Genomic DNA, 13,406 nt, shown 5'->3' on the forward strand with positions numbered 1-13,406 from the left:
AGAGCTTTAAAAGATGCGGAGCCGCTCTTTCCCAGATCTTTAGAAGATGTTAGAACGGCAAGCCGCTCTTTCACAGATCTTTAGAAGAGCTTTAAAAGATGCGGAGCCGCTCTTTCCCAGATCTTAAGAAGAGCTTTAAAAGATGCGGAGCCGCTCTTTCCCAGATCTTTAGAAGAGCTTAGAAAGACGGTAAGCCGCTCTTTCCCAGATGTTTGTAAGATTACAAGATCCCTCATTAACAAATTGAATTGCCCTAAACTACAGCAAATTATTTCTACACACATCTACACATGCAAGCTGTGTCATCGATATTAAGTAATTAAAACAGCATTTTCAATTGATCTTAAAACAGGCAGTTGTTGATTTTATAAAACACATTTATTCAAATTAAACAATGAAATCTTTCATTCATTTATCTTTAAATATATTTTTTACATGACAGTATGCGAAAACAACAACATAAACATAACACATTTAAAATAATCAAAACCTTTCCGCGTCTGCTTTATTAAGCTCCATTCTAAAATAAAACATTACAAAAAAATTACCAGGAAATAATCGTGATAGGCTGCTCTTTCTTTATAGCTTTAATTAGGATCTAGAAGATAAAATTACCCGAAAGTGTTGTCATTGTTAAATAAATTACGGATGTGCGTCTTTACTTCAAGGTCGTGATTCTACATAACAACATCCGCTTGACCTCGCAACGCCAAGAAGAAGAAAGGGGTGGAACACATGCTTAAGGTATGTAGTAATAATGCATTTAAATAATAAACTGTTTGGTGTGGGATCATTTAAATAATACCTTGAAATTGGGTTGATAACAGTTATTCATGCTTTAATATTGATATTTCGCCCACCTGTCTGACGTTAATTTATTTTGATCGTTCATGTAACTGAGTCTTGTGTAAGATTCTAGAAAGATATAGTGGCTTACTTTTTTAAAACGATCAGTATTATGGTTGATATTTGTATTGCACTTGTTAAAAAAATTTTTGCCCCCATTTTTCATTTCATGAGCTGAACTTAAATATTTTCTATGTCACCAAAAGGCCTATTTCTCTCAAATATTATTCACAAATCTGTCTAAATCTGTGTTAGTGTTGCGTTTATAATTGTGGTTAGTGTGTGTGTAAGGCACTGCCTGTGAAAACCCAGCTAAAGTCTTTTTTGTGATGTATTGTTTTCTACATAAAATCATCCTAAACAATGAAAAGAACATTTTGTAAAAATATCTTATCTTTAATATTGGCTGAGTAAGATTCTTTGTATAAACCCTCAGTCTGTTAATTTTGTCTCCAGCCTGTCAAGATCTTCAGATGATGTTTGAGAAAAAAGTCATCATCCTCTTCGTCACTCTTCATCCGTATTTGGGGTAACAAACACCTGCTTCCCACAAGAGACTGGACCGCTGAAGTCAGGTGGTCAGTCTTTATTTGCATTCATCCTAGAACCGTCAAGACTGCCTTTTTGCAGCTGCAATAGCAAAGATAAATGAATTAGGAGTGTAGCTTTTAAAATGCTTTTACTATTAAATGCATTATTTTGATTTATTTAAACTTAAGAATCAAATAGGTGTGTAGTTTAGGTAAAATTCTTATAACTGCATTTGTCTGTTTTACAACAGATGTAACTAAGTATAAATTTACTGTTTTTTTTATGTTGGATGGATCATCAGACCTGCACCTTCCTTGAACATGTTGGTAAGGTAACACTTCATCTGAGTAAATGATGATGCTTTTTTATAAGAACTTTTTATAAATAAATATTATTATTGTTTTTTTTTTTAGGTAACTTACTCTGTATTTGTTCACGGTGGTCACCCCAGGGTCTCAGGACTCAAAACGAGTGCTCTATGGATTAAACAGAAAATGTAGTATTAACAAGTGTTAAGTTATGTCTTTAAATGCCACTAATAATGTGTTTATGTTTTCTTTATCATTATGCTAACAAACGCTCTTTTATCCCTCATGTTAGGTGGATCAACACTCCAACCATCTGCATTAGGGACTGAATAAAGGATGCCCTCTGTAGCTGGGAATGTTAGATCAGGTAATTTGCATTTTATATATTTTTAAAGACACACACGTATGCTGCTTGTACACCCCCAGCGACTAGCAACACAATCTCGTTCATTCCAATGGAAGCTTTGCCCCATTCAGCAACATGAGCAACTGTGACCATCGACAACAGGAAGTGGGCATGTCCAGCTATGCCACAACGTTGAGAAAGTTCAACTTGATGAAGGACTTTTGGGAACAACTACCAATGAGAGTGAAGCAGTGAAGTTCGTGTCATCGCTCTTTAGTCATTTACTGAGAGGATTGTTACTCATTTATTTGTAGTTTTTACTAGGACAACCAGAATTGGGAACGCCTTCTGATAAACTCATTAAAAGAAATGGCTGACACACAGTGACTAGGTTGTTGGCGGTGTGAATGCAGCATAAGGCCTTAAACTGTCTGTGGCAAATATTTTTAGCACCCAAAATAAATAGGGGTGCTGCTTTTAAAGGAAAACACCACAGTTTTTCAATATTTTACTATGTTATTACCTCAACTTAGATAAATTAATACATCCCTATCTTTTATCAATGCATGCACTTAATATTTGTACAGCGCGTCGTGAATGTGTTAGCATTTAGCCTAGCCCCATTCATTCTTCAGAGCGCAGTAACATCATCACTCCTGACTACTCCCCATCTTTTGAGTTTGAGCGAGAGGTGGAGTAATCAGGAGTGATGATGTTACTGTGCGCCGAGGTTGAAGTGCTGCAAACTTAGTGCTCTTTTGCCATACAATATAGTTCTCATTTTTAACCGCTTAAAAAATTGCCACGTTTTATTTTGTGCCACCATACTTACTCGTGTAACTACTTATGTAACAGTCTTTAAATAGGGAAAACATGAAAGGGTTGGGTGGCTTCTAAATTCATCCCTGTTTGGATCCTAAGGAATGAATGGGGCCAGGCCAAACGCCAACACATTCACAACACGCTGCACAAAGACCAAGTGCACGCACCGAAAAAAGATGGGCATGTATCAATTCGTCCAAGGTAAAAACATAGCAACATTCTGGAAAGCGGTGGTGTTTTCCATTTAAAGGGATAGTTCACTCAAAAATGAAAATAATGTAATTAATGACTCACCCTCATGTTGTTCCAAACTTGTAAGACCTCCGTTCATCTTCGGAACACAGTGTAAGATGTTTTAGATTTAGTCCGAGAGCTTTCTGACCCTCCAAAAAATTTATGTGCTGTATACTGTCTAATTTCCAGAAAGTTAATTAAAACATCATCAAAGTAGTTCATGTGACATCAGTGGGTCAGTTAGAATTTGTTGAAGCATCATTAATACATTTTGGTCCAAAAATAACTATTTATTCAGCATTGTCTTCTCTTCCGGGTCTGTTGCGAATGCGCGCGCACAATGGCGCTGCTGACGTGTTATCCTCAGAAATGTTTGCGAAGATTTTGTTTGCGAAGATTGTTTGCGAAGATTTTCTTTACAGCGTCTCCGTCAGACTGTAAACGAAAAAAAGCTTGGGTGCACCAGATAACACGTCAGCAGCGTCGTACGGCAGCAGTGTCATGCACACGGTTCACAACAGACCTGAAAGAGAAGACAATGCCGAATTAAGTCGTTATTTTTGGACCTAAATGTATTTTTGATGCTTCAACAAATTCTAACTGACCCACTGATGTCACATGAACTACTTTGATGATGTTTTTATTACCTAACTGGACACGAACAGCATATCGTACACACACCTCCAATGGAGGGTCAGCAAACTCCCGGACCACATCCAAAACATCCTAAACAGCGTTTCCGAAGATGAACGAAGGACTTTAGGGTATTATTTAAATCAACTAAAAGAAAAACAATCCTTAAATGGTTACTAAAATTGAGGTCAGATTTTTGAAAACGTACTGTCTTGATGGTCATCCAAAGTTCTCGGTACAGAAAATCTGTTTTGTATGGATCAGAGTTAGACATTGTCATGTAATATATAACAATATAATAGCAAGTGTTATGTTGTTTTTGAAAATGCTGTGAAAATGAAAAAAAAGCTATTTGTTTATCCACTATGCTATCAAATGCTCTTTTACCTTGCATGTTAGGCGGATCAACATTCCATCCATCTGCATTAGGATCTACCTTAGAGACACTCACTGGAGCTGTAAAGGGAAGCAGGTAAGTTGCACAACCCATCAAGCCTTTGTGGGGAACAAGGTTTCTTGTAGAATTCTTAGACTAGCAATTTTTGTGTGAGAACTTTAACATGATAGAAATTGTTAAACTACAAATATGGTCAACCATGAAGCCATCTGAGTCTATATTGTCTGAGAGAAATTCTTACTCAAGAATCTGCATATGGACTCTATGCACGCTTAACTTCCGCGTTTCACTCAAGGCTGCTATTCAGTTTCCGGTATGGGATATTTAAAACGGATTGACGGCAGAATCGCTCAAATGTACTCGGTTGTTTGCTGAATTTACCCAAATTTACAACCTGTGATTTGTGAAGAATTGTCCAGATGTGCAAACTCGAGAAAGGTTACAAGTTTTATGTGTCGTCTCTGTATAATCATTAAGATATGTTCAGCTAGCCTGTACTAGCAGAGCTTACATTGTACTATTTTTACGATTCGAACAGCAGGCTAATCATGCTGGTAATATATTACGTCTTTGTAATGTTAAAGTATGTTAAAGTAATCTTAAAGTGTCAGGTTAAATAAGAGATTCATGTACACATCGATTTTCAAAACATTTTTACTTGGTTATTTTTGAGTTAGTATCCTGACACATTTGAGAATCTAAAGAACAAAGCAAAAAAGGCTTAACTATTGTAAAGTCTGTTGTAGAAATCTATATTTTTCCCATTATTTGTTATCCCGTTTATTAAGTTTGTTGTATGTGTGTGTGTGTGTTTTTTTTCTTTCACTCAAGTTATTCTTGTTGTCATTGATATTAATTTTCCATTTGTCTTTTGCATTTGTTATTAATAAAGAATACATAAATATCGAAAATATGAGTTTCTACTGTTCTAACATTTAGCTTGTATAACCAAAGATGTTATCTTTGCTAGTACTGATAATAACAGTCATACCAATTTATCAACAACAGATGAATAGCACTGTTATCAGTGCAATTTTTATCTAAAAGTATTGGTAATGCAGATACAGGGTAGCAGTGTAGAAGTTGGCATGCTTTCCAGTGAGTCGCTGTAAACGCTATGACACAGCAGTGGTGGCTAGAAGTTCGGTCCTAAAAAATATACTTTCATACGTTTAAATGTCATTATGGTATTAAGTGTGGAGTATAAGTTATTTCTATGTAAAGTAAACAAGCATCAACAAAATTTGCTGTGTTATTTTGGCTGTTTGGGCAACCAAACAGCCAAAATAACACAGCGCTCTATGACTGGCGGAAGTAGTCCAGCATCCTGAGATATCACCGGAAACACGTCAAGCGCTGCCGTGCATAGAGTCCATTGCTATAGATATGCAGAGTACTTATCTTGAAACAGTCGTAAAATATTAATGTTTTTTGTTTTGTAGGTCACTTACTTTTCATTCGTCCTTGGTGGTCACCCCAGGGTCTCTAGAGTGAAAATTACTCAATCTATGGATTAAACAGAAAATGTAGTTTTATAAAGTGGTATGTTGTCTTTAAATGCCATTAAAAATGTGTTTCTGTTTTCTGTCTCATATAAAAAATACTCTTTAACCTGCCCACTGGAGCTGGGATTGGTTAGCTGCATTTTTTACATTTACAAATAAACACACTAAATCCTAGGCTTGGACCTGCCTTAGGTTTTAGCATCCAAATTAACTAGGGGTGCTGATTTTTAAAGGAACGCGCCCACATTTTGGGAATTTAGCTTATTCACAGTATCCCCCAGAGTTAGATAAGTCCATACCATTCTCATATCCGTGCGTGCTGTGGCTCTGTCTGACGCAGCCCCCGCTGGCTTAGCTTTGAGCAAAAGACTGGTAGTGAATTTGACTATACAAATCACAACACATAATAGGAAAATGTTTGCGTTATTTTGTCATGTTTGGAAGCCGTATGCTAGATGGAGCCATTCACTTCCGGTCTTTGTGCTAAGCTAAGCTAGCAGGGGCTGCATCAGACAGAGTTACAGCACGCACAGGGATGAGAAAGGTATGTATGGACTTATCTAACTCTGGGGGATACGGTGAATAAGCTAAATTCCCAAAATGTGGATGTGTTCCTTTAAGGATTTAGGGGTATTTTGAAGTTAAATGAAGCCGTTTTACTTTTTAAACTGTCTCTTTTATAAGGACTTACTGAATTTCTTTTTTCAGCAATTTGGGACATTCTTCCAGTTGTCGGCAACTTTGTGAAAAAGGCTGGAAACTAAAATGCAGGTACTGTTTAATTCTTTTGTTTTTTTACAGCTATGAAAAATAATGTGTTATTAATTGTACTGTCTATTAATTAATGATTTTATACAGTGTAACTGATTCTGCTTACCTGACTCATGCAGAATTCTGGCCTGGTGTTTGGTCCGTGCTGTCTTTGGCTCTTGCATCTCCATCATCCTGACCCTCTTTAGCAGCCTGTCCATGTATTTATTTGGAGGCCACCATGAGCACCCATCTGCATAATATGACTTTGTTACTCAGTTGTCCATGCTCCTACAAATTCTACATTTTTTGTAAAGCTGCAACAAGTTGAAACCCTATAATTATTAACATTAGATTTTGAATGATGTAATTCAAATACATGAATAAGTAACAAAAGCAGAAATATATTAAGACATTACCTTTTTGTTGATTGTTTACTGATCTATAAATCCTTTTGCATTCTCATAATTGATCATCATAACTTGGTATACAGTGGATGTGTGGCTGTAGATAACTTTCTGAAGTCAATTTAAAAAGGCAAAAGTTAATAAATGCTAAATTGGTCAAATATACATTGTTGTATTTTCACCATTTTGATCTTATTTAGGCATTTCATAACTTGAGGGAAATTTACGTATACTGATGTTTCAAATCAAATATTAATTTATTAATGACAGCTAATCATTTTATAAAGATTTTTTATAACAATATTTATTTATATAATATCAATTTAATACATTTATTTCGTTACACCTACATCACTGAGCGCAAGGGAGTGCAGCCAACAAATACATTCAGGTGTGTTTGACTTAACACCGAGATGCGCAGACAGCACGTGGTATGACATCAAGTACCGCGAGAGTTTGGGAAAGCCCCGGAAAAGGTTTGAACTCGCGGTACTTGATGTCACGATCGGCTTGCGCGTAGATCAGCATGAAGTCAAACACATCTGAGAGATGTGTGGGCTGCCTGAACTCAACGCTGCGATCATTCAATAGAGTGTAACCTCAATCGGTTTTTGCAGCTTCTGGGTCTCGTGTAGAACGATTTTTTGTTCTTTTCCAACTCGATTTTTAACTCCCTAAACTAGTAGGATGTTCCAACGGGTGAAGCAACAGTGCTGACGGCAGTTTCAGTGTCAAGGTAAGTTAATATGTTATGCATGCATGTAAGTTAGTCGATCTACAGAATCATCGTCTTATATTAATGTTCTTTACGCGATTAAAAGCTTATTAACGTTTATCAATGCAATGCTATTCAGGTCGCTGCAAAGTCCCGAAGCCACGTTGTAACGTTAACTTTACATGTTACGCACTGGTGTGGATAAACCAGCCAGTTTAATAGAGTTATTAAATGCCTCAAACCTTTCCCGCCCTGTAACGTTACGTTAAAATGGCCCTTATACGGATTACGTTAATTTCAGTCAGACCTTTTCCTAAAAACCACTCAAAACCGTTAACGTTGTTCTATTGGAGTGGTTCGATAATTGTATTTTTTTTAATTGTTTCAGTTATATTAGTTATATCTGTTCTTTAATTCGTATTTCTAACAATTAAAACCAGGAATGACAAGCTATAAGTTACTTACCAAGATTTTGACGATCAAACTGACAGAAAAACTAACTTAAAGCCGACTATTAAACCAAAAACATACTATTACAACGTGAAAAGGAACGTAATGTGTACAAATTTTATTATTTACAGGTTATTAATTATGTTATTTGCGACAAAAAAGTTGAGGGAACTCGAGCAAATAACGGTCTTCTGGTAAATATTGTGGTCACGTGATGGCCTCGCGACATATAAGTCGTTTCCGGTCGTTTCTTAAACGCACAGCTGCGTTCTTTTAAAAATATTTTTAATATATTTTTTTTAAATAATAAGAAATACAAGTTCAGTCAGGGGGTACATTATACATATATAAAATAAAAATAAATAAGGCTGCGTCCATTTTTTTTTTTTTTTTTTTTTTTAATAAGGCTGCGTCCTAGAATGCTGCATGTCTCGGCTGCCACGTCATCAAGCATCGTTGAAGGACATCTCAATCTTTTCTCTTTTGTTGTTTGAATTAAATTACAAAAGGTTTAACTGTCCATGTTGTAAAGACTGTTGATACATGACTTTTATTCACTGTACTACAGTATTGGATTTTTTTTGGTGATGCATTGCTAATTTTCAACTTCTCTCTTTAAAGTTTTCATGCCATGACCACTGAGGCGGAAACCATTATGACATTGCCTTGGACATCAAACTAAACCATCTCATTCTGGCTTTTGAGGTGGATTCTAACCTCGAAATCTCAGAAGGACAGGTCTAAGTTGGACGCAGCCTCCATAGGATGCAACCTTGCATTTGAGAAACACCCATAGAACGGTCAACTTACCCAATACTCTAACCTGAATGCAGGGATCATAAAACTTTATCTTTTACCTTAATTGTTAGATGGGTGTTGATACCAAACTTTTTTTCTCGTCTACCCAGGAGAAAGTCATGGGTTCTGCTGCTAAGGTTGTCATAAAGTATGCTTTTTTCCATTTGTTGCATTTGGCAATAATATCAAAAGACAAAAATTCTGAAAGAAATAAGATAATTTTCAAAGCATTAACATGAATATAAAAGCATTAAGTCATTAATGACCATCTTTTATTATTGTTTATTTACAGCGTCTTTTATTCTGCTTACCTGACTCATGCAGAATTCTGGCTTGATGTTTGGTCCACCTGTTAGCTGGCTCTGGTGCTTGGTAGTCTTCTCAAACCTCTGAATCAAGACCACCATGAGAGGCCTTCTGAAGACCATCATTACGCTTCAGATCCAGCTGTCTTTACTTTGAGGTTAATCTTTTTTAACTGCAGCATTGAGCGTTATGTGCGTCGTTAATGGCACTGAACGCCTTGCATTTTTGCCCCCTACTGCAACATGCGTTTTTGAAGGAGCGCTAAGAGCAGAAAAGCACCCGACGTCATTTGTGTCTTTCCATTGTCCAATTGAATATGGGGAGAGGCAGGCCTTCCGTTGTAAGACCGATGTTTACAGTTATTTGAAACAAACATACTTCAGTTACTTACTGTCTCCTGTGTGTTTATGCACCTCTCACCTTCGATCAAAGTCAGTGCAAGAGTCCTCTTTTTAAAGTTTCTGCTTATATGACAGTTAAGAGCAAAAGAGCGCTCACGCTTAGATATTTGATTGACAGGACAGCTGCCTCGGTGGTTGCCTAGCAATATAAAAAGCTGCGCTGACCAAATAAAGGTGCACCTTGTGTTTCCACGTCTTTAAAACGCATTTGGTGTGATTGGCCCCCAACAAGGGTTTTTTCTGCCACTTTTTATTTTTTTCAGCTTTTGCCTTGATATTGTATTTTACATTGGTAAATGCCTATGGACATTGGCTACTAGCGTTCTGCATGTGTAAATGCACATCGATGCGAACAACAACGCAAACGTGTAAATGAAAAGTGGCGCATAGCCTACTGTGTAGAGGCATTGGGGTAGGTCTGACAAAATCAGCCTTAATGACAACTGCATCAGTCTTCAATGTTGGTTTGACTTTTACACAGATAAACACTCACTTTGTCTATCCAGACCTCAATGTTAGGGTTCAGACAGATTCAGATAGTTGGTTTTGTTCATTTTCTAAGTGTTTTGTTGATATTTAGTCCTAATTGATTATGACAGATTTGTTACTGCCTTATCTGTCAAAATGAAAAAGTTTAATTCAACCTCTGTTGTAAAGCAGATTTTGAACCAGTCTTCTTCAATTGTGTCACTAGCCTACCACAATCCCTGTGCACCAGCTATGGAAAGTGCAGACCAAACTTCTACCTCCACCTGTGAGTCTCTTCCCATATTTAGTAAAGTAATGAATGCAGTCTTACAAATGAAAGGTTTTTTAGGGTACATTATTTTAATTACCAAATGATTTCTCGGATGAATTGGATAAAAAGACAATATTTTATTTTTCATTTATGAAAACTGGTTGTTGCTGCATGAACTCAAGCACATTTATTTCAAACACATCAACGCAACGTCATTGCTATAAACCAATGCAGCTATTTTGGATAAAAGATAATGCGCCTCAGGTCACACAAATCAAACACGAAGAGTTGTCATACACAGTGTGTACAGTCAGTCATTCAAATTGGATATACACAAAAATCAGATTTAAACTGACAGTGTAAACATAGTCTATGAGATAAAACAAAAATGTTTAAATGTAAGCCTTGCTAAATACCTTATTACCCATAGTTTATCCTCTTTATACTATGGTCACTTGCTTTTGTTTATTTTGCAGTACAAAATAGGACAGGACAGATAAGAAAAAAACATTATTTTTATTAATTATTTTATCTAGGGGTCAATAGATCTAGTTCAATCAACACCCTCACCATGCTCTCCCAGCTTTAGGTGCTTAGACCTGTTTTTCTAATCAAACAATACAAGGGCAGATGTTTCGGCGTTATTGCCTTCATGGCATGAAAGATTAAAATCTGCATTTAAACCCAAAGGGGATATGATCTTTAAATAAAATTGCATTGTCATTTTCTTGATTACAACCATAATACTGAACAACTTTAAAGGTCCCGTTTTTCCTGTGTTTTTTGAAGATTTGATTGTGTTTACAGTGCGCAATATAACATGTGTACATGTTTCACATGCGGTATTTTTCACACAATCTACTTATCTATATAGTCCTTTCACTGTCCTAAAAACGGGCTGATGTATTCTTTGTCCTATGAAGTCCCTCCTTCAGAAATACGTAACGAGTTCTGATTGTGTAGCTTGTTTAGTGTGTTGTGATTCAATAGCAGCTTATCTTAGCCAGGACGGAGTTTGGTCAAACACACTTGCTTTGACGTCATTCAACCGGGAAGTAGAGGGCTGTAGTACAAACCGGCCGTTCGCTGTATTGGAAGGGGGATTCTGTTAAAGAAAATACATCGCCTGGCTGGCAGTGAACTTTGAGCTTTATCATTTACAGGTATTATTTATGCTATTACAGCAACATTACACACTAACTAAAGTTTGAAAAATGGGATCAGGAAAAACGTGACCTTTAATGTTTAAGTATTGAGAAAGAAATGAATTCTTACTGTGGTGGAGATATTGAAAACTCTTAAAAAGAGGGGCATTTTGGGTGTTTTATTTAAAGACCATGTCCCCTTTTAGCCTGACTACATCAGACTTTGCACTTCCGCTCAAGCAAAGTAGCAGAGAATGGTATTACCAGGCTAGTCCCCTTTGGGTTTAAATGAAGATTTTGATCTTTCATGTTTTTAATATTTTGGTTTTTCTTTGGGTGCGATTTATATAAATGAAATACTTTGTCTGATGTGATGATGGTCTCATTGTGTTCTTTTGTTACAGATAGAACTGAACTGGAGTCTATGAACTAATGCTGTGTTCGAGACAACTTGGATGTTGGATATTATTGACCTTAAACCCGTAAGAAGTCAGGAACAGGAAACAAAGTGTAGTATCCGACCTCTTAACTTGGAACAGATCGATCAACACCGACCTCAACGAGATGCGTCATTTGACATTGCAGACAAGGTGGTGGCTAGCCTTTCACAGCCTTACATGAACCGCAAACAAACTTTAAACAGCACGTAATATAGATGAACATGAATGTTAAATTATCCAGTAACCGTTTTCTGCCATAATTGGCACAAGAGCACAAACTTCTCCTGGCGTCTCATTATGTGGTAAACACGCAAATGTGATTCGTGATTGAATGGAATGCATTGAGGTCGGAGGTAGGATATTTAATGACATAACATCAGAAATCCGAGTTGTCTGTAACACTGCACAATATTTCACCTAATTGTTACCACCTGATTATCATGTTTTTAACACAACCATTGATTGGTCACACGGATGAAGGCAGCAAGCAGAGACATTTGTCCTTTGTATCTCTCTCAAAAAAATTAATCTATATTTAATGTTAAAAAACACTTACAGTAGACTGTGTTACATAACTGTGCTCTTGGAAGCCAGCTTAAGTGAACAAATGGTAATGTTAATGAAAAGTTCATTTTTTTGTCACTGTTGCAAACTAACCACCACACAGAATATGAAGAATAGCCAGAACTGTGGTAATAAGCTAGCCCTAAAATGTTGTGAGAATCTTGATGTATTGGACACAGGTGTGTAGTATCTGTTATACATTGACGGTTGACAGGTTTGTTTGCATGCAATTGGATTATTATTAATTTGGTGTTGATAGTCCAATGTTGATTTGGGAGAAATATTTAATTTATTTTCTTTTTAGATCCTTCCTCTTTTTAATGCAGCACTTAAGGATGAACCACCCTGATCTACTAAGATGCACAGATTCAACTCTGGCCCAGCATCATCCCCATACCTCATCTGCCAACAGTTTAATTTAATGTCTGTCAATTGCAAATGCTATTTATTTCAGTTATATTACAACTTAATATTAGGGGAGTGGTCTACCCTTTTGCCATATTAAACTATGTTATTACCTCAACCTGGATGAATTGATACAGACCTATCTTTTTTCGGTGCGTGCACCGTGCGGCGCGTTGTGGATGTGTTGGCATTTGGTCTAGCCTCATTCATTCCTATGGTACCAAAAAAAGTTTTATTTTGTGGCACCATACTTACTGGTATAACTCGTCATGTAACAGTCTTAAAATAGGGAAAACACGAAAGTGTTTGGTGGCTTCCCTGTTTGGTACCATAGGAATGAATGGGGCTAGGCTAAATGCTAACACATTCACGATGCGCTGTACAGTGCACGCATTGAAAAACAATAGATATGTATTAATTCGTCTAAGTTGAGGTAATAACAGAATTTAATATGGCAAAAAGGTAGACTATTCCTTTATCTTCAATTGAGACTAGTATTGTGTAAAGCTGGGGTTTCCAAACTTCTCATTTCAAAACCTATTAGACAAGTGTAATCTATTCTAGACCCACTAAAATATTTTTAAATATACATTTTTTAATGGGGTAAAACACATTTGTTCTCTTTTAGTGGAGTCATTTTATTTTCATAATATTTCATAATGTA

General features: G+C 36.5%; 2 long non-coding RNA genes across 9 annotated transcripts; one reads left to right on the forward strand and one right to left on the reverse strand.

The window, feature by feature from the left end:
- Window positions 1-1,221: 1,221 nt before the first annotated feature.
- Window positions 1,222-8,953, reverse strand: LOC129448114 (uncharacterized). 6 transcript variants are annotated; one of them, XR_012360078.1, is made up of 9 exons: window positions 8,802-8,953; window positions 6,792-6,890; window positions 6,500-6,625; window positions 6,314-6,382; window positions 5,569-5,623; window positions 4,108-4,176; window positions 3,929-3,966; window positions 1,800-1,853; window positions 1,222-1,476 (listed from the first exon to the last, which is right to left on the reverse strand). It is a non-coding gene; the product is annotated as an uncharacterized lncRNA (long non-coding RNA). The 6 variants fall into 6 exon arrangements; XR_012360077.1 differs by lacking the exon at window positions 8,802-8,953 and adding an exon at window positions 7,960-8,182; XR_012360080.1 differs by lacking the exon at window positions 6,792-6,890 and having other exon boundaries at window positions 8,802-8,933.
- On the forward strand, window positions 8,755-13,089 carry LOC129449066 (uncharacterized). Of its 3 annotated transcripts, none has more exons than XR_012360083.1 (4): window positions 8,755-8,890; window positions 9,035-9,205; window positions 10,110-10,203; window positions 11,738-13,089. It is a non-coding gene; the product is annotated as an uncharacterized lncRNA (long non-coding RNA). The 3 variants fall into 3 exon arrangements; XR_012360082.1 differs by having other exon boundaries at window positions 10,144-10,203; XR_012360084.1 differs by lacking the exon at window positions 10,110-10,203.
- The last annotated feature ends 317 nt before the right edge of the window (window positions 13,090-13,406 follow it).

This window comes from Misgurnus anguillicaudatus, chromosome 21, assembly GCF_027580225.2.
Source record: "Misgurnus anguillicaudatus chromosome 21, ASM2758022v2, whole genome shotgun sequence".
In the NCBI taxonomy this organism is placed as follows: Eukaryota; Metazoa; Chordata; class Actinopteri; order Cypriniformes; family Cobitidae; genus Misgurnus; species Misgurnus anguillicaudatus.